This window comes from Rhinolophus ferrumequinum, chromosome 7 (assembly GCF_004115265.2).
Source record: "Rhinolophus ferrumequinum isolate MPI-CBG mRhiFer1 chromosome 7, mRhiFer1_v1.p, whole genome shotgun sequence".
Taxonomy (NCBI): Eukaryota; Metazoa; Chordata; class Mammalia; order Chiroptera; family Rhinolophidae; genus Rhinolophus; species Rhinolophus ferrumequinum.
In genome coordinates this window covers 5928318-5947639 of record NC_046290.1, presented here as the reverse complement: position 1 = coordinate 5947639, position 19322 = coordinate 5928318, and the positions used below count along the sequence as shown (strand labels likewise).

Sequence of the window (19322 nt, the reverse complement as noted above, 5' to 3'; positions counted from 1 at the left end):
TGGTGTGACATTGGTTAATAAGATTATACAGGTTTCAGGTGTGCAGTTCTCTAATCCGTCATCTTCATACTGCATTGTGTGCTCAGCCTCGCAGCCTAGTCTCCCTCCATCACCATGTACTCGACCCCTTTTACCCTCCCCCGACTCCCTTCCCTTCTGGTGACCACCATACTGTTGTCTGTGAATATGAGTTTGTTTGTCTTGTTTGTTCCTTTCTTGCTTTCTGTTTTATATCCCACGTAGGAGTGGAATCATACGGTTCTTGTCCCTTCCCGTCTGACTTATTTCACTGAGCATGATACTCTCAAGGTCCATCCGTGTCATTGCTCATCACGTAGTTGTTTGTGAACCAGAAGAATTAAGTCACTTCCCTTCTATTTTCTTCTTTTCATGTAAACCAGAAAGAGAAGCACCTGGTGTGGGGGATACATTTTGACAAATGTTTTGAAAGAAGAGAATATTATAAAGAAGGCTATTTTTATTTATTTTGGCAGGGTGTTGTTTGAGACTCATGGAGTTTACACATTATGCGTGTTGTTTCCTACTGGAAGTCTCATTTGGGTAAATGCGTTTATGTTATAATTACCTATCAAGTTCTATGCGGCTGTGAGAGCCTCTACACATAAAAACTGTGGCTATTAGTCTAAATGGGAGAGCTGAACTGCCTTGTTGTTACCTGCAGGCCTGTGAGGACATGGATTTCATTTTATTTTATTTTTAACATGGGGTCTCTTCATGGTAGATCCCTATGTAGCTAAGAACTGCCGACTTTGCTAGTGACACACGGCTGGCTCTGGGAACAGTCACTTCTAAGAAAGCTGGAGGAGACAGAGATCCAGACGGCGAGGGGAGGTGGCGAGGAAAGGACTCCTGTTAACAGACGCCCCGAGCATCTTCCCAGCTATTGCCTTGACTTCCCCTCCTCTTCTGAGCGTACACAGGCCGCGGAGCCTTTTGGAGACTATATTGAGTCTGTTTGAATGTGACACCTTTAGGGTTTCGGGGTGCTTAAGTTTCAGATAACTCTTCCAAAGGCCCCAGGCCCCATGCTCGGAGGGAGCGGACAAGCAGTGAGAATCTGGGTGCTGAAGCAGCAATACCTCAGCTTGCCAAAAAGAATTTTACTTTGCAAATCCTACTTGCTCAAGAGCTCTAAACAGACTGAATGCATAATTGAAAGCTAACTTCACAGTTACTTTCAAATATACCCATGGAATTTTATAAGGATTGACAGACATACCCAGAGGAGGCCAGTGTTCGAAAGCAAGTTACTAATTTATAATGTGAAAAAAATATGTATATAATTCTGGCTCCAGTTCAGTGAATGTCCTCATGACGCTGGCGGAGGCCGTTAGGTCATGTGTGAAGTATTTCTGGCATAAAGAGCTTACATGTTTTATTTTGTTTTAATTGAAGTTTATTAGTAGTAATTTCAGTGCAGTAGCTCACCATGAAATATGTCCTGAAGCCATTGGGAGAACTGCATAGCACAGACAGGGGACAAGCGAGCTTGCAGCTGCCCAGGCAGAGGCAGGCTGCTCCCGGCGCTGGCCAAGTGGCATCCTGACCTCTTGGAAAGGTGCTGACAAGCCTGGCAGCCGGAGAGAAGGCTGTGAGGATTTTAGCTTCAGGAACATGGGGTGGAAACGATGTGATGCAAAGCTGGCATACGGAGGTAGGCCGCTCTTCTCGCCCAGGGCCTGGCTGCCATCCTTACAGGGTTCCTCAGACTGATAGAGCCGACAGCTGGTCGTGCTCTCAAAGCTGGAAGGCAACCTTGTGGTGATAGCCAGAACCATTTGGATATAATAGGCTGGAAACTCAGAAACGGCTGCCCTTCTGCCTGTCCCTGTGGATTTTCCACAAGGACCAAGACCTGAAAATATAATTGCCGTATATTACGAACTACCTAATGGCAACACAAGCAGAAATAAACAAGTGGGACTACATCAAACTAAAGAGCTTCTGCACAGGCAAGGAAGCCATCCACAAAATGGAAAGGCTTTTCTTTTTGGAATGGGAGAAAATATACTTGCAAATCATATACCTGATAAGGGGTTAATACCCAAAGTATATAAAGAACTCATGCAACTCAGTAGCAAAAAGCAAAAGAAAAAACCTCCCACAAATAATCCAATTAAAAATGTCTGAATAGACACTTTTCGAAAGAAGACGTACAGATGGCCAACAGATACATGAAAAGGTGGTCAACATCGCTCATGTGTCAGGGACATGCACATCAAAACCACAATGAGGTATCACCTCCTACTTGTTGCAATGACTGCCATCAAAAAGTGTTGGTGAGGATGTGGAGAAGAGGGAACCCTTGTGCACTGTTGGTGGGATTGTAAACTGGTGCAGCCACTATGGAGTTTCCTCAAAAAACGAACACTAGAACTACCTTATGATTCAGCAATTTCACTTCTGGGTATTTATGTGAAGGAAACAAAAACATTAACTTGAAAAGATATCTGCACAGGCATGTTCATAGCAGTATTTTTTACAGTAGCCAAGATACAGAAGCAACAGAGTGTCCATTGATGGATAGATTAAGATATATGTGTGTGTATATATATATTCCACACACAGTGGAATATTATTCATTCGTAAAAAGAAGGAAATGCTGCCATTCATGAGAACACAGATGGACGTCGAGGGCATTGTGCTAAGTGAAATAAATGACAGAGAAAGACAAATGATCTCACCTATGTGGATTCTAAAATAAAAAAAACAAACTAAAACTCCAACTCACCGATATAGAGAACGGATTGGTCGTTTCCAGAGATGGGCAAAAAGGGGGAAGCTGGTCAAAAGGTACAAACTTCCAGTGCAAAAAAGAAAAAAAGAAAACAAGAGGACTCACTAATCTGATGATAAAGGCTTGCCGGACCTCTGGAGGTGGGTCCTCCTAAAATGTCCCGAGGAGACCTGGCTCCCAGGATATGTTTTCTACCTGAGAATGCAGGCAAACAATGTGGTTCTCTCACTTCCAGCTCAGGGCTGTATATCCTTTCGCTCTTTTCAGAAGGAAATGCGTTACATGGATAAATTCATTTGGGCCCTTGATTTATTGCTTTGTAGCACCTAATCCCATAACTTAGTGGCTGAAGACAATCCTTTGACATTTTCTCTCACCGTTCTTCTGGTGGGCTGGGTTCAGCTGGGTGGTTCTCCTTGGGTCCCTCATGCACTGCAGACACGTGGTGGCTGGGGCTAGCGTCATCAGAGGCTTCGCAGACCTGAGTGTTCCAGATGGCTTCACTTACACGCCTGGCACCCGAGCGTCCTGCTGTATGACCTCCCTCCTCTTACATGTACAAGGCATGGACTTCAAGAGGCAGGAAACGCAAGTTTCCCGGCCATTTAAAGACTGTTCCCAGAACTGGCACGGTGTCTCTTCTGCTGTCAGGGCAGTCCCAGGGCTTGCTCAGATTCACGGGGCCAGAGAAATGCAGTGCTTACTGGTGGGCATGTGCCAAGGCTCACTGCCCAGGCACGTGTGGGAAGGGAGACTGTTGAGGCCATCTGTGGAGAAGTACCATCTGCCACACCGTTCGTCATGTTCAGTGTACAGGAACCGACAGAATAAATGTGTAATCACTTGCTTCAGTCAATCATACTTGACTTCACTTCTGTAAAGAGGATTTGGAAGCTAACGCGTGGGTACTCAGCAAATACAACAGGCAAATATCAAACTTACCAATTACAAAATGGGTGATCCTTTTCACTCAAGTAGATTTTTTTTTTTCCACGAGGAAGATTGGTTGCAGGATTTCTTTATATATCAAGGTCTTCTAGAACTTTTCAATATGATTATGAGACGGTATACATGTATTGGTTATGGGAGTGGGTTTTGGATGGAGGTGACCGGGTTTATCACTCAGTTACGAGCTGTGAAAACTTGAGGATTGTTCTCAGTTTCTCTGCCTCACTTTCCTCAGTTCTAAAATGGTCAGAGTAGTTCCTACCTCGTCAGGGTTTTGTGAATGTGAGCGACTGTTAATCCATGTAAATTGCCTGCTCCATAGATAGTACCTTAAATGTTGGCAAATATTAGTGTGGTGATTCAATGAATCGACTTTCTCTTGATGAGCTGAGCTGCTGTGGGTTGACATCTGCCACTACTCCAAAGCACATCCCACAATGTACTTGTTGCAGCTCTCGGTTAGGTCTGTCACCTGCACAGGGGGGACCCACTCAGCCATGGAAGGGAGGTGGGGGGGGAGTGAAATTTGCTAGAAATAAAAACAGGGCTGAGCACTGTTGCTTGACTCTGCATGGAAGCAGATATCTCTTGACATTAGGAAAAAATAAAGGGCAGGTTGCTGTTTTCTTATCTGCTTGCCCTGGCAGGTCTTGTTTGGTGACCCCCTCCAGGCTCGGGAGGTACAGTCAGAGGGACTGCATCAAAAGCTTGCTAGGCTCTGCTTCTGGCTGACTTCCTCCCATGAGGGCCCTGCAGAGGATGGAGGAAGGAGGGCTTGTACCCGGAGGGGTCTCTGAGGGCTGGCTGCATCATTCCACCCCAGGCCTCAGCGCCCATCACTGCTCTTCCACGCAGTCTCGACTTGGGCTCTCCGACTTGGAAAATGTTCCCTCCTCCCTGCCCAGCAGGCCTGGAGGTGGCAGCTGAGGCATTGCGACGAGCCCTGGCCCTGACTTTGTGTTTCCTTCCCTTTATTAGTATTCCCTGTGCTACCCACAATTCCCGGTGGAATGTGCCCCCTGTCTGTCCTGGACCCTGGCTGGATACCCTGTCCCTGGCCAATTACCAGTGACATCCATTTTCATGTGGTTTTGTTACAACTGCCCCTGCCAGCAAGCAGAAGCCTGTGAGAAGTGAAAAACGGCTCTGCCTTTACTAATGCCAAGAAAGAGCTTCCTGGATAGATGTGTTCTTGTCACAGTTGCTGACGCCCCTGAATGGTAGGCAGCTGTCCAGTTACTTGACAAGTCACCTAGAGCTCAGTCAGGGTGAAGCAGATCACGTGACCACAATATGCTCATGTGCCGAGAACAGGACCAGAATCACGGCTCTCTGCTTGCTCACACCTCACCAGCCACCAGGTAGGATGGAACCAGGGCCGTGAACCTGCAGCTAGAATCAGAGCCACGCCCGGGCACCTGGGACCTTCAGGTGAGGATGGCTCTCTGGGTAGAAATCACCTCTGGAGCTTAACTAAGGCCACATAGTATTTCCATTAGAAAATTGGGAGCTCCTGTGTTTGAGGCCAGTCTCTAAGCTAGGTCATTCTCGTTTTGCAAGCTGACACCTTCATTGGTCAGTAGACAGCTGGTTCATGTAATTAAAGGTGCCTGAATATGCTGTGAATTAGTTTTAAAAAAATCGGTAAACTATATTACCCTGGGACAGTCCTCATAATGTGGGCTAAGATACATTTCACTTTCGATGTATAAAGACACAAATTTCTGTTTACATGCTGGTTTATACTCATTCATTCCACTTGGCTTTCTAGCTGTCATGCAGGGAGTCATGCAGGGTCTCTGGTACCACTCCCCACATAAGAATTCAGAACCTGGTGAGGCCAGAAAGGAACACCCAGGGAGCCATAGATAGGGGAGTCCTACCACTATATTCTCGCTGGCGACTGGGTTGGAGACACAGGAGGCAGGAGCCACACTATCCGTAACCTGCCATCCACTTGTCTCTGCCAAACAGTCTCACTTGCTAGCAATCCGCTTCTCTGCAATCTGCAATCCACACTCCGCCGCTTGCTCGCTCAGCCACCATCTTCTTGCTAGCTCCCCATTTTCTCTGCTAGCGTAGCCACAGCAGTTATATTAGTGGCCAATGGCTCACTGGTTACAGCTGACGGCCAACTAGCCACAGCTGATGGCCATCCAATCACAGTTGATGGCCATTCACTACCTGAGCCAGCACCTTTCCACATGAGGCCGAGAGCCTGGAAACTGCACTCCCGGCTCTGTCCCCACACTAGCTTAGTCCTAAACTTCAGTGTTTGTGATTACCAGTTTTTACTGTGCTTTTGGATGATTGATGTGAATGGAAAAGAGGAGAGCGCTCCTTACTCAGGCAAATTCCCCTCTTCCTTTCAGTATTTATATATCCTTGGGAAGCGTTTGGTAGCAAGAACTTTACAACTCAGTGTACAATACAAGCTTTATAGCAGGTCTAATTTGGGATGAAGTGTGTGGCTTATCAATGAGGAAGAAATGCTCATTTTGGTACTTTTCTACTTGACAACCCCAAATGGGTTTCCAGTTGTCTGAAACTTCCCCTAATTCTTTGAAGTATAATTATTGTAACTGCTGCAATAATTATTCGTAATGATCTAACCCTACAAAAGGCCACATAGATATTCCAAATAATAGAGTTTTTGCTCTAGATTCAATTATTTCACACGTAGGACTTAATCTTCCTAATAAAACATTCCCACTGTACTGGTTTCCCACCCCTCTATTGATTTATACTTAAACTGAAAAGAGCGTTTCTCAGACTTGAAGGACTGCTGTTCAAGGAATTATGACCTCTCTGAAAACCTCACCAGACTCTTCTCATTCTAGTTCCACTTCACCCCAGGGATCTCAGTAGTGACAGTGTCTGGAAACAAGTGGGGGCATTTTTGGGTGTCCCAGTGATTGGGGTGCTCCTGGCGTTTGGGGCCTGAGGGCCAGTGCAGCCAGTATCATCTGTTACCATGTCGAGAAGAGTCCTGTCCCTTCCAGCTCAGAATCCAGTTCTTTCTCAAGTCTCACCCAGTTGAAGTCTGGGCTCTCAGGGAGTGCATTGCACTCACCTCGCCTGCTCCTGAAATTCTGTTGCCTTTGCTGTCACTGCCAATCGTTGGATGTAAATATTAGGATGAACCAAGGGTAGACAAAGGTTTCTTGTAAAGAGCCAAATGGTAAATATTTTAAGTTCTGAGGTCCATATGGTTTCTGTCAGGACTTCTCAGTGTGCTGTTATGAAAACAGCCATTGGCAGAACGCAAAGGAGTGGACATGGCTGTGTCCCAATAAAACTTTATTTACAAAAACAGGCAGAGGGCTAGATTTGGCCCGCAAGCTGTAGTTTTCAACCCCTGCTTAAACCATATGAAATAGCTATTTTTGTAGTTTAAAAATGGCCAACTCTTGGCAATTTTATGTGATTTAAGCTAATACATTGTATAATGTGTTGTAAATCTCATTATAATCCGGATGTGTGTCTCGTTTGTACCCCAGATACCTCTGAATCTGCCTCATTCTCCCCATTTTCCATCTATGCCCTTTTTTGCCTCTTGGTTTTAGCTTCCCATGATGTGTCAGTCAAAGCCTCGGATATTGTGGGCATCCAACAAGTATATGTTTAGTATGTGAGTGAAGTGCAGAGGCCTAAACTCAAAATTCCTTCACCGAAAGAAAACTAGAGTTTATTAGATATTAAACACTTTAAAATAGTCACTAAAAAGTATTTATATGTACATATATATAAAGTATTTATGCATACAGAGACATATGTATATCATTACATTAATAGTGGTTGAGAATTCACTAAGTCCTTCTGCTGTGACCAAGGGGATTTTCATTATCGTGGTGGTTGATACCATGTGTATTTGTTTCCAGGCCACATACTTGGTGGCTTAAAACAGTAGACATTGATTCTCTCAGTCTGGAGGGCAGAAGTCTGCCATCAAGGTGTGGGCAGGGCTGGTTCCGTCTGGAGCCTCTGAGGGAGAATCTGTTCCAGGCCTCCCTCCCAGCTTCCTCTGGTTGCCCGAAGTCCTTGGTGTTCCCTGACTTGCAGACAGGCTGTATACTAAATCACCTGACGTGGCATCCTCCCTCAGTGTGTCCTTGTGTCTCGATATAAGGACATTAGCCATTGGGTTAGGGCCCACGCTAATTCAGTATGACCTCATCTTAATTTAACTATTATATCTGTAAAAACTTAAGTATTTCCAAATAACATCACAGTCTGAATTTCTGGTGGACATAAATTTTGGGGGACACTATTCCATTATTTAACCCCGTACCCCATCTATGGGGCAATGATGCAGAGTTCCTGGTGCTGGAGATGGCACCCTGCTGACATTCTGACAGAAGTGGTGACAGGTCTCCAGAGACCTTTCTGCCCCTGGACATGGTCCTGGGTTACTTGCTTTGGACCTAGAATGGAGAATTAATTTTTTGAGTGCGTAATAGACATTCGCTCATGTAATTTACCTGTGAGTTTCCTCTTCCAGAGCAACTGCTGACAAAAGGATGTTCACCCAGGAGGTATTATTATGTGGTATTTGATGACTATTAATTGATAAGTCCCTGTTGAAACACTGAGTCATGTCATCTTCCCTTTGGTCCCTCTTTATATCTTTTTATACATTTGTACGATAATTTAGAGGCACTTAACTTAGGTTGTATTTAATGGTTTTGATTTCTGAGCTTCATGAACAATTTCACACAATATAGAGTGGTCATGATGACAGTAAGATTTGAAACAATCCACTGTGAAGTTTTCTCACTTTATAAATGTTTATAATTCCTGCATTTTTATGGGATTCAGAGCATGACTAGGTTTGTCATTTTAAAAATGGAAACCACCTTCTTTTAAGAGAGATGATAGTACAGGAGCTTACATGTCTAACGGGACTACGATAAGGCTCTGGAAAATGGCACAACATTTATTCAAACAGTTGAAATCGTGCACCATGGCTAGTGTATTTATTCAGTTTTACTGAAATCATATCGTTCTTTGTGGGAGCTGAGTTTGGTGATTACACTGTTCTCTTCTGTAGGTTCCATTTTTTTATTTCATTTTTCTCTTGATTGGAAGAGCTCATTCCCATTTTATCTAAATAAGAAATTTCTTCAGCTTATAATAGATTGTAAACACTTTTATTAGCTATGTAAATCAGATAACCTTTTTCACTTACTAATTGCTTTATCTTGTGAAATTGCTTATATCTTTACCTTAATCTCAAAACAGGCATGCTCATATTGGTTTGGAAACGAAAAATATTACCTCTGAGAAACAGTTTAAATAATGAGCAGCTGGCATTCATCCCAACTGTGGAAAAGTTGTGTGAACTCAATTTCAGTTGAAGACCAATTTGATCAAGAACTGTGAAAGAAGTCTCACAACTAAAACATAAAAGGGAGGAGCTGAATTTTATCTATATCTATATCTATATCTATATCTATCTATCTATATATATATATTAAAGCTTGTTGTTGGAGACTAAATTTAGGAGATTTCACTTCCTGTTAAATATTAATTCCACAGTTATTATGAGCCTGGAAGGCTTGGTTTCACTTTCCAGATTAAAATTTTTCATTTGGGAAGTCCGGGAATTAAACGGTTCAGGAGAGCTGGGTATCCTTTGAGACGCGTCGCCCGCTGTTTGCACACAGCCCATTATCTTCCTCGTTTTCTCTCTTGTGCGTATAACCTGGCTGCACCAGAGGTGTGAGATGTTATATTACATAAGCCCAATCTTGGTTTCCCCCCGGCAAGGGGTCAGCATCCTTTGTCAAATAATCCATGGATGTAGGGATGGGTTAGGCTGGGTAGGTGACCAAGGAAGAAGTGAGGGCTGTTGAGAAGGTTCAGTCTGTGTCCAGAGAGGCCACCTGAGCACATGTTCTGGAGCCCAAGACGGTTTTGGTCCTTAGGGAAGGGGCGGAGCCTCTCAGGGCGCCCTGGAGCCCTAGAGGAGGAGGAGGGGCCTGGGGACAGGTGAGGGAGCAGCCCTGCCTGAGCATCTCCTTGGAGATCTGTGACCCTGTGTGGATATCCAGCAGGTGCTCTTACCTTGACCTCATCCCGAAGACGCGAGGCCCCCTCTGTGGGGATGGTGACAACCACAGTCACACATGGGCACACATTGTGGGGAAGGGAAGGAAGTACTTGGGTTATACAGCACTCTCCCTGAAGCCTAGAAGGGCTGTTGAGAGGAAGGGAGGGTTTCTTTGTTATGTGTGCCCCTGATGAAAGAATTAGGACCGATGCCAGGGAAAACCTAATAATTTAGAGTCATAAAGAAATGGAACGGGCTGGCTTTGGGGGTTCCAATAGATTTGATAAACCACTTAGCAGGAATATGCTGAGAGGCGTGAAATCCTGAATAACCTCCAAGCTGTTACATAATCTATTATTATTTCTTGTTTTAGTTTGTATTCCAGAATCACTTCTAGACAGAAGAGCTTGGCATAGTTTTAACAAAATAAACTTCACAACATTTTTCTAGGGTAGTTTTAGATTTACAGCAAAGTTGCCAGGACAGCACCGAGCGTTCCCATACCGCCCGTTCTTAACGTCTTACCATAGCATGGTGCGTGCATCACAGTGAAAACCCACATGGATGCATTATTATTAATGAAAGTCTGTGCTTTATTTGGACTCCCTCCGTTTTTCCCTTATGTTCTTTCTGTGTTCTGAGACCCCTTCCAGAATGCCACATTCCATTTAGTTGTCCTGTCTCCTTGGGCTCCTTGTGGCTGGGACAGTTTCTCAGACTTTCCTTGTTTCTGATGACTGACAGTTGTGAGAAGTACTGGCCAAGGGGTTTGGGGAGTGGCTCTCAGTTGGGTGTGTGTGATGTAATTGTCATGACTAGTCTGTAGTTACAGGTGTTGGGGAGCAGGGCACAGAGGTGCCCACCCCTTAGCACATCCTATCGAAGGCACATGCCGTCAACGGGACTCATCACTGATGACGTGGACCTTGATCACCTGCCTGAGATAGAACAAAATGTGGAATAACATATAAATCCAGAGTCTCCAGAGGGTCCCCAGGCCCTCAGCAAGGCCTACGCTGTGTCCGCCCCACACCCCCTTCACTGCCCAAGCCCCTCTGGCTCTCCTTCCCTCAGTGATTGTTGCAGAGTCCTCTCCTTCTGGAGGTCATCTCGGTGCCCTCAGTCACCTCTTCCCCACCCACTCCGCTGCCCTTTGTCCTGCCCTGTCCTGCACCACCAGCACCCTGTGTACATTTGTCCCGTGGACACCTCCTCCCTAGAGGACAGGCCCCAGGGGGGTGGAGAGCCGTCTGTGTTCACTCTACACTCAGCCCCTGAACAGTGCCTGGCATATAACAGGTGCTCAGAAAACATTGAATGAATGAATGAATTGGAAGAAAAGGGTCATAGCATTTAGACCACAGCCCTGTACATTGGAGGTTAGAATTTGGGGGTGAATAACGACAGATGCTATTCCATGCTGATGGGCCTTACTCAGGTGCCATTCGTGGGAGCCCATATCGCTTGGCTATTTTCTTTTATCTTCTCTCACAAACTTAGATTTTGAGAGTTGTGGCGTGCTGTGACACTCCTTTCTTCTCCAGCGCTTTTCCTTATAAAGGTTTGAACTTTCGGTTACTGTGTATGTTATGACAATATTTGTAGGAGCACGTTGTCTAGGAGGATTAAAATGGGTTTCAATCAGGGAAATGCGTCCGTTGCCATTGAAACACACTGAGCCCTCAGAAGGAAGGGGCAATGCCATGATGTAATAGATGGCGACTTAGAGGGTAATGATGGGAGCAAATGCACGGAAAGCCAACCAGCTGCACAGGCCTGAACAACCTGCCTGTGCAGGTCCTAGCGCGGCCTTAGCTGTCTTAGCCCCAGCTCGTCTCAGCAGGTAATTGTTTGCCTTTTGTGACAGTTTGTGGTTCTGGCTTGCCAGTTCTTGGCTTCCGTACACGCATGGCGATTGGAAACATATCTAAGGGATTTTTCATTCTAAGACATAGAGCGCTCAGTGGCAAACCCCTAAAAAGCTTCTTTCAGCATTAATTATGTGGTTAGAGAAAATAAATGAGCAAATTAGAGCATTAGCACCAAATTAAAACGATGCTGGAATGGTTACAGTAGCTAGTTAGGTTGGTTTTGCATTTTGGTGATGAAAAAGCTTGTTCTCACTTTGTAAACCCAGAGTTAAACAATGGAAAGTTCAGGGGCCTTGTCCATTCTTAATGCCACATAAAAAACAGTATTGAATGGAAAACGTTTTTTTCGTCAATCCATCAACAATGTGCTATGCACCAAGTAGAATGCAAACATTTAATTTTGAAAATGTTTTAGAATTCCGTTTAGATTTCAGTTGAAAGTGGGACACTCACTTAAAAAAAGCCACAAGGGGGGAGGACTCCACAAACAATGTCAGCTTTTATGTGCATGCTGTCGGTGCATAATAACACAGGTGATGATTAGCAGCAGCATGTTTCGTAGAGAAAAAAGGAAAGCCAAACGCAAACATATAAAATATGGCAAAAACTCACATTAATGTGCTTGGAGGAGGGAGCTCAGACTTGAATTTATGACTTCAACATATGCCAGAGTTATTAATTTAATGCTAAGAGTATTTCAAGGGGTAGGTGCCTCAAATGAGCGTTCATTTATCGAGCTCAAAACATGTTTTCTGTTCTGATGTGGAATAATAATAAAAAAAAAAATAGTAGGTGAAAGATAAACACGTCATTCAGGGCTATAAAAGTATCATTGAGACTCATACATAAAAAAAATTTGTTTTGCTCCTCTCTCTGTGCGTCAGTATCTTCTCTCTTTTTTTCATAGAATGGTCACTTTCTCCTGTGGATGTCCATCACGCGTGAGGCGCTGCACAAGCTGATCTGAACAGGGAGAGTGAGGGAGAGAGCACCAAACTGGTAAACAGAAGCTACAGAAATACATGGGGGACGCTTGTGGCTGCGCAGCTGGACGGGTATTTCCTGGCAGTGGGTAGCTTGGCAGTAGTCCAGTTTTCCTCCTTGATTTTTTCTCTGTAAATGTGTAAGATTCAATTGATCTTTACACTGGAAATCGATACAGGACCAACACAGGAAACGCAGGCCGTCCTTGAGATCATTCATCTTTCTTAGGTGAAAATGAGATATTTTAGAAGTTATCTGAATTTCTTAAGCCTTAAAAATTGGTTGAGTTGCCACTCTACTGATCTCCAAGAGTTGCTTCACCTCCAAAAGAAAAGGTCTTTCACGTAAGGAAGTAGCTGACCCAGGGAAGCGCCCATTTTGTCTTCAGAATGCATGAAAATCTAGATTTAAATTGTGTCACACCTAAACAACCCAATTGTGAAAACATATAATTTAGCAATTCCACAGCATATCAAATATCCATGATGGTGCCTGAGTAAAATGTGTGTCACTGTCTTCTACAAATTCAGGTATTTCTGGGAAACGTTTTGGTGGATTTGCCTATAATTACTATTTTGCTCCAAAAGACACATTAGAGCTGATTGTCCAGCTAGGACTTATTTTTGGGGGAACACGTTAGAGTTGCTCTGTCCTTTGTAAATTGCAAGTCGTTTTTGAAGTTTTTATCTGGTTGCCACAGTTACTGCTTATGTTTCTTTTTCATGGGATGATGCAAAGCGTTGCTTCTTTTGACCTGTCTCACCTGTTGCAACCATAAACCATGACCAGAAAAGAGAAAACTCCTTTGTGTGAGTTTGCTTTTTTTGTGTTCTAAGGATGCAAATTTGAGTTGCTATGGTTACAGGAAACCAGATTGGAGAGAGTTAGCTGATTGGTAAGGTTCAGCCCCACGATTCTTTTGTGACATTTTCTTCATAACTAGCTAGGAACATAATCTTTGTAAACTTTAATGATGCACAAAAACTGACTATTCCACAGATAATTACATTAAAATACCTGCTATTAGCCCAGTGATTCCAAGTCATCACCAGCTTCATTAATTATAGAATTTAATTAATATTCAGTGGTTTGAACATGTGTACCATAAGAAGTGATTCTTTCTGTCTTGATTGCACTCAGGTGTTTATTCACAGCTTCCCATACCTAAAGGTACCTACAGAGCACCTGGGGATTCTGTGAAATGCAGACCTGAGCCAGAGGCAGGGCCCCAGATTCTGCACCTCCTGCATGCTCCCCGGTGACACTAACACTGATGCCACCGGCCTTGGACCCCACTCTGAGGGGTCAGGATTATGCCGCAGAAAGCTTTTTCTCTGGCATTGACATTAGTGCACAGGCTGGGCAAAATTTAAACGGAGTCTCACTGTTCTGCATCTTAAAAAAAAAACAATGTGATTATTATCAGGCATCATAGAATTTAATTTCCGTTGGTGTTTGATTATTTGAAGGGTGGTAACAATGACGGGCTTTTATGTTCCCTCCACCTTGATTTGGGTTTTTTTTTTAATTGAAAAAGAACGCACTGTACTTTTTCTTGACTAAAAAGTCACGTATGTTCCTGTGTTAATGTGTCTGAGAAGAAAGTGGTACTGAGGATGTCGTATGATGATGGAGTGAATTCTGTGTTCACATTGACATTGTTTTCTACTTTCCTCCAAAGAAGCTGCTGTGAGAATACTGGGATTTCATAGAACTGAGAGATTCTTTTCAGCTCCGTGGTCCTTATTTTGCCCCCATTGGGATATGATGCAAGTTCAGAGTCTATTGGGTGTGTTCGTTAAGTAAAGGTGTCTGTACATCCATGGTCGGGAAATGCCTCTCAGGGCCTCCTGGCTCATGTCCCATGAGGTGTCACTCCAGTGTGCCTCCAGGACTGCCTGCAGTCACTGCTTCTCCAGTTGTCTGGCCAGGGCAGCCTAGGTTTGGTCCCACACAACTGCCGCTGGACCCTGTCCCGTGTCTGAGGCTCCAGGATGTTTTGAGGAGACAGGGTCTTCTGGAATGGCCAACCGTTTAATAAATGGAAGGCATATGAACCATCGTGCCTCTTCGTACTCGTCCCCTTGGGTAGGATGATAAAGGATTCTTGTATTCATATTAACATGGAGACAGTTTTCTAAATTTTAAAAATTTATCTGATGTGGACTCACCCACACAACTGAGTGTGAGAGAGATCGCTGTGAGAGAGTGGAAATGATGGACAGGAGGAATCGTGTCATCCTGGAGATTCTAAGTGTGACCCCAGGCAAAAGGGCTTCAAGGCCCCTTTCAATTTCTGTGTCATTAACAAGACAGCTCTTGCTGTTCATGGGCAAATCAGTGGGTGTATGTATGTGTAAGTGTGAGCATCTCTCTGTGTGTGGTGTATGAAGGGTGTATATGTGTATCTGTGTACACCTATGTGAGTTTGTATATATATGTGCACTTGTGTGTTGTGCATGGGTGTGTATGCATGCATATGGAGTACGTGTATATATCTATGCATTTATGTGTTTGTATATCTGTGGGTATGCGTGTGCATCTCTGTACTTGTCTATATGTACACGTTTTATGGGATGTGTGCATGTGTGTTTATGCATGCATGTGGTATGAGCAGGTTTTGTGTATCTGTATCTGTGTATGTGTGGTGTTTTGTATGCATATGTTTGTATATGTGTGTAGTGCCTATATGTGTGTTTGGTGTGTATATGTGTGTGCGCTTGTGTGTTATATGGGAGTGCATGTTTGTGTGCTCATGTATGCGGTGTGTGTATGTGCATACATGCATGTGTGTGTGTGGTGTGTGTGTAGTGTGAGTGTGGTGTGTGTTTATGAGTGGTGTGTGTTGATAAACGAGTGGTGTGTGCACATGTGAGTGACGTATATGAGTGGGGTGTGTGTGTGTGTGCATGTGAGTGGCATGAGTGGGGTGTGAGAGTGTGTGACACGAGTGTGTGACACGAGTGTGTGTGTGATGTATATAAGTGGTGTGTGTGCACGTGTGTGTGAGTGACGTCTGAGTGGGATGTATAGTCGAGCCCAGGCTCGCACCCTCTGCTGTGCACTGCATGATGCCTCACACACAGCGTGTGTTCAGGAGATTGCTCGCTGACATTGCATTGCATGCCTGAGGACTAGGTTTGACGGACTAACAGGAGACCACCGTCATGTGATTCACAAATCTCAGGGGACCAGAGTGAAGAAAGGAGCAGTTGGCTTCACACGACAATAGAATTCCTGGTGCTGGTTCCTCTGCGAGGTGCCACTCAGGTGGCACCTGATGGACAAGTGACACTTCCTGACTCTGCTTCACCAGGGAACACAGCTGGAGTTTAAAATACTTTTTGGGGAGAGATTAACAGATTAAAATCCCATGATTAATTTATTTTCAGATTTTATACTGCCATTAAAGTACTTCTCCTCACTGTCTTTTACCGTCGCATTAGCTGCGAGTCACTCTGGCCTGGCCTGGGGTGAGGAAACCTACCTCATTTTGTTAGAGCTGAAAGCGCCTCCGTGTGTGTAGTTCCCAGATGATCTGGGATTAATTGTCCATCCTGCACATGCTCCCGCTTTCTGCTCAGGCCCTTATTGTCACAACCATATTTGGCATAGCTCCTTCCTGCTTATTTCATCGATCTTCATGAAACTTTCCACACACTCTGTCACACAAGCTGCCCTGTGTCAACTTTTAAAAAAGTTTCTGTCCAATTTATCTCTTGCATGATGAGCTAGTGGGTTTTGAAAATTGTATCCTCTCATGTATGATGTATACTGCATGTGTCTTCACATGCTATGTGATAACATGTGACTTTTAGATGTCCATCCTTTGGAAGTTGGGGGCAGGGAGGAAGGACTCCATTTTGTGGGTGTGTGGGAGGAAGAAGAGGCATCCCGCAGCCTGGTGGCTGTCATCCCCTGGCTGGGGCTCCAACTCTCTGGCTGGGGGGCCTGTGCAGGGACTGTCCTGGCAGGGAGAAGTGGTGTGCCCCTCTTGATCTGTAGGAGGCCTGCCCTGCTGGGGCTCGTGGGTTCTAGGGGAGCCCTCATCCCTGAACTGGAAAAGGCTGATGTGAGAGAGAACTTAAGGAGGAAACAGTCCGTTTTTCTCCCATCTGTGCCCTGGAACCAGGGTTGCAGAGGCCCTCCGAAGTTCCCCAGGGTGAATTTACACCGTCATGTCGTTTGCTGCTTACACCCTATTGTGTTGCCATTTAGAGATGAAACTCTCTCATTGCTGTGCCCTTTTAGAGGTGACAAGGCTCGAGTTTCCTAAATGAACCATAGGACTAGCAACCTGTAAGGCGTCACTGCTGACATTAAAAATAACTTGTTTTCCTGAAGAGTGTCTCAACCATATTTTAAACATTGAATAATATTTTTAATGTTTTTATGGTATTTCACGTTTTAAAAAGAACCCCATTGTAAATATATGTGTGTAGGTGAATGTAATTCAAAATATAATTTTCAAAAAAGAACATTTTGAAGTTTTTTATTTTTGTTTTTAAAGCTAAAATCTTGCATTAAGACATTTATAGTTTTGTATTTTAATCTTGTGTAATAGGGAAAAATATAAATCTGTGTATCCATAATTTTCCTTAAAAACGAATCTGTTGCCTTTTCTGTTCTTTTATGTCTTTCTTTACATAGTACTTTATTTTATTCCATTACTTAAACTTCTGGATTTTTTTATGGGCCAATGCTAAATGTGCTAAATGAAGAATTGGGTAGGGTCATGGTTAAAAGCCATGGATTCTGGATACCAATTGTCTGGACCTGGCTCTGCTACTTAGTAGCTGTGTGACGTTGGGCAAATGAGCACCTCTCTGTGCTCAGTTTCTTTACCTATAAAATGCAGATGATAATGCTGATCTTTTAGGGATTTTTTTTTTTTAAGGATTCAATGAATGAGTATATGAGTTAATATAGGAAAGCACACAGAACTGCTCCTGGTGCATAATATATATATATTTATTGTTATTGTCATCAACATTATTCTTCTCATTAGACGTTAGAGACCATAATGTTGCATAAAATATTTGGGACAAGGGGGACTAATTTGTTTGTTTGTTTGTTTTGAGCAGCAGTTATATTCTAATCACAGTGATGTGTACTATACTTATTTAATCTCAGTTAGTTGTCCCCTAACCCAGTGACAATTATTTCGTGACTTAGCATCCAAGCGAGAACCAGCAGCATGGATTGGATTCTGCCTCTGATACCTTTGTCCCAGGAAACTGCAGGATAGGATGGGTACTCTCAGCACAACACATGTTCTCTGCCCTCTGGAGCTGACCGTGACATTGAAGAGATGGAGTGCTTGTTCCAGAAACAATTGAGGACCATGGCTACAGGACAACATATCACCAAGTACAAGCAGAGCAACCCAAGGAGCAGGGACATTTGCGATAACAGAACAGAGGCAACCAGAAAGAATGTGGCTGGCGGAGGGGATGGAGAGGGAGGAGCGAGTTTGTGCCGTGGGCGCAGGCATTCAGATGATGGTCAGCAGCTGGGGGCGGGGCACAGCCTGTCCCTCCCCCTGAGCTGTGGGAGGGACCAGCCCCAGGCCCGCTGTGTCCTCTCGCTGTGACTTTGATTTTCCTGTAGGAATGAGCGGGAAGCTATGGACTGGTGCCCACAGACCCTGAAGACACATCAAAGGGGTTGTTTCATTTGACCTTTGCTGAGATAATTTAAAATGAAAAGTGGGAAATTTTATTTCTGCTGACCTATTAATTAAAAAAAAAAGTTCATTAGCTTAGCAATACCTTGAAGCTAAGCAGGGTCTGAGTGCAAGTATCCAGTTTCTTGGCTTTGCACCCAAATATCCCCAGGTCACAGTCAAACGATTGTGTTGTACTCTTACAGCTCATGACTGTGATGTCCTTGGCCAATTACTTGAGCAGCTTTTAATTTTTTTAAACATGAAATAGAAAAATGACTTAATAGGACCAATTTCTAGTTGGGTTTTGGCTGCTGTTACAGACTATGATTTGAATGTGGGAGGAAAACCTCCTGAGGAATCTGACAGCATGACGGAATCATAGGACCCCATCCTGTAATTTTCCCCCAAGAGTTTCATGAGGCGCACGGTTAAGGTTGAAGTCGGAGTAGGATGTAAGCTAACCAAAGGTTTCAAACAGCTGTCCTGAGGGCAACTTAGAAAGCATGCAGTCGCTTGTAAAGGTGACTAGGAAATAGTTTGGAGTGGCTGCGATTCAGAGGTAAACATAGACTGCTGTGGTGGCCAAGAGTGGCCCCCAAAGATGTCCCATCATCATCCTTGCAACCTGTGACTGTCAGCTTGTGTGGCAAAAGGAATGTGGCAGACAGGGCTGGCTGAAGGGTCTTGAGATGGCAGATGATCGTGGATGATCCATGTGGGTTCGGACTCTAATCACAAGCGTCCTTTTAAAGGGGGCAGATGAATATTTGCCAGTCAGAGAGAGGAGAGGGGATGTGAAGACGGAGCAGAGATTTGAAGATGCTGTGCTGCTGGCCTGGAAGATGGAAGAGCTGACGCGGGCCACGAGACGAAGAATACACCTCCAGAGGCTGGGAAAGGCCAGGAAGCGGATTCTCTCCTGTCGCCTTCTGAGGAGCCACAGCACGGCCCTGCCCAGGTCTTAGTTTCATCTCAGGAAAACTCATTTCAGATTTCTGACCTCCAGACAGGCAAGGAATATGTTTGAGGTTTATTTTGTTT

The 19322-nt window shown here is 44.3% G+C and overlaps 1 protein-coding gene across 3 annotated transcripts in view; it reads left to right on the top strand.

Annotated features, from left to right (window-relative positions):
* SEMA5A (semaphorin 5A) overlaps positions 1-19322 on the top strand; it is a 430801-nt gene that overhangs the window by 15580 nt on the left and 395899 nt on the right. Inside the window, exon 2 of one of the 3 annotated variants that reach the window (XM_033110203.1) lies at positions 12537-12628. The exons of the other annotated variants lie outside the window; for them this stretch is intronic. The gene's annotated coding sequence lies outside the window, so the exon portion shown is untranslated. The remainder of the gene's footprint in view (positions 1-12536; positions 12629-19322) is intronic. 3 annotated transcript variants of the gene reach the window in all.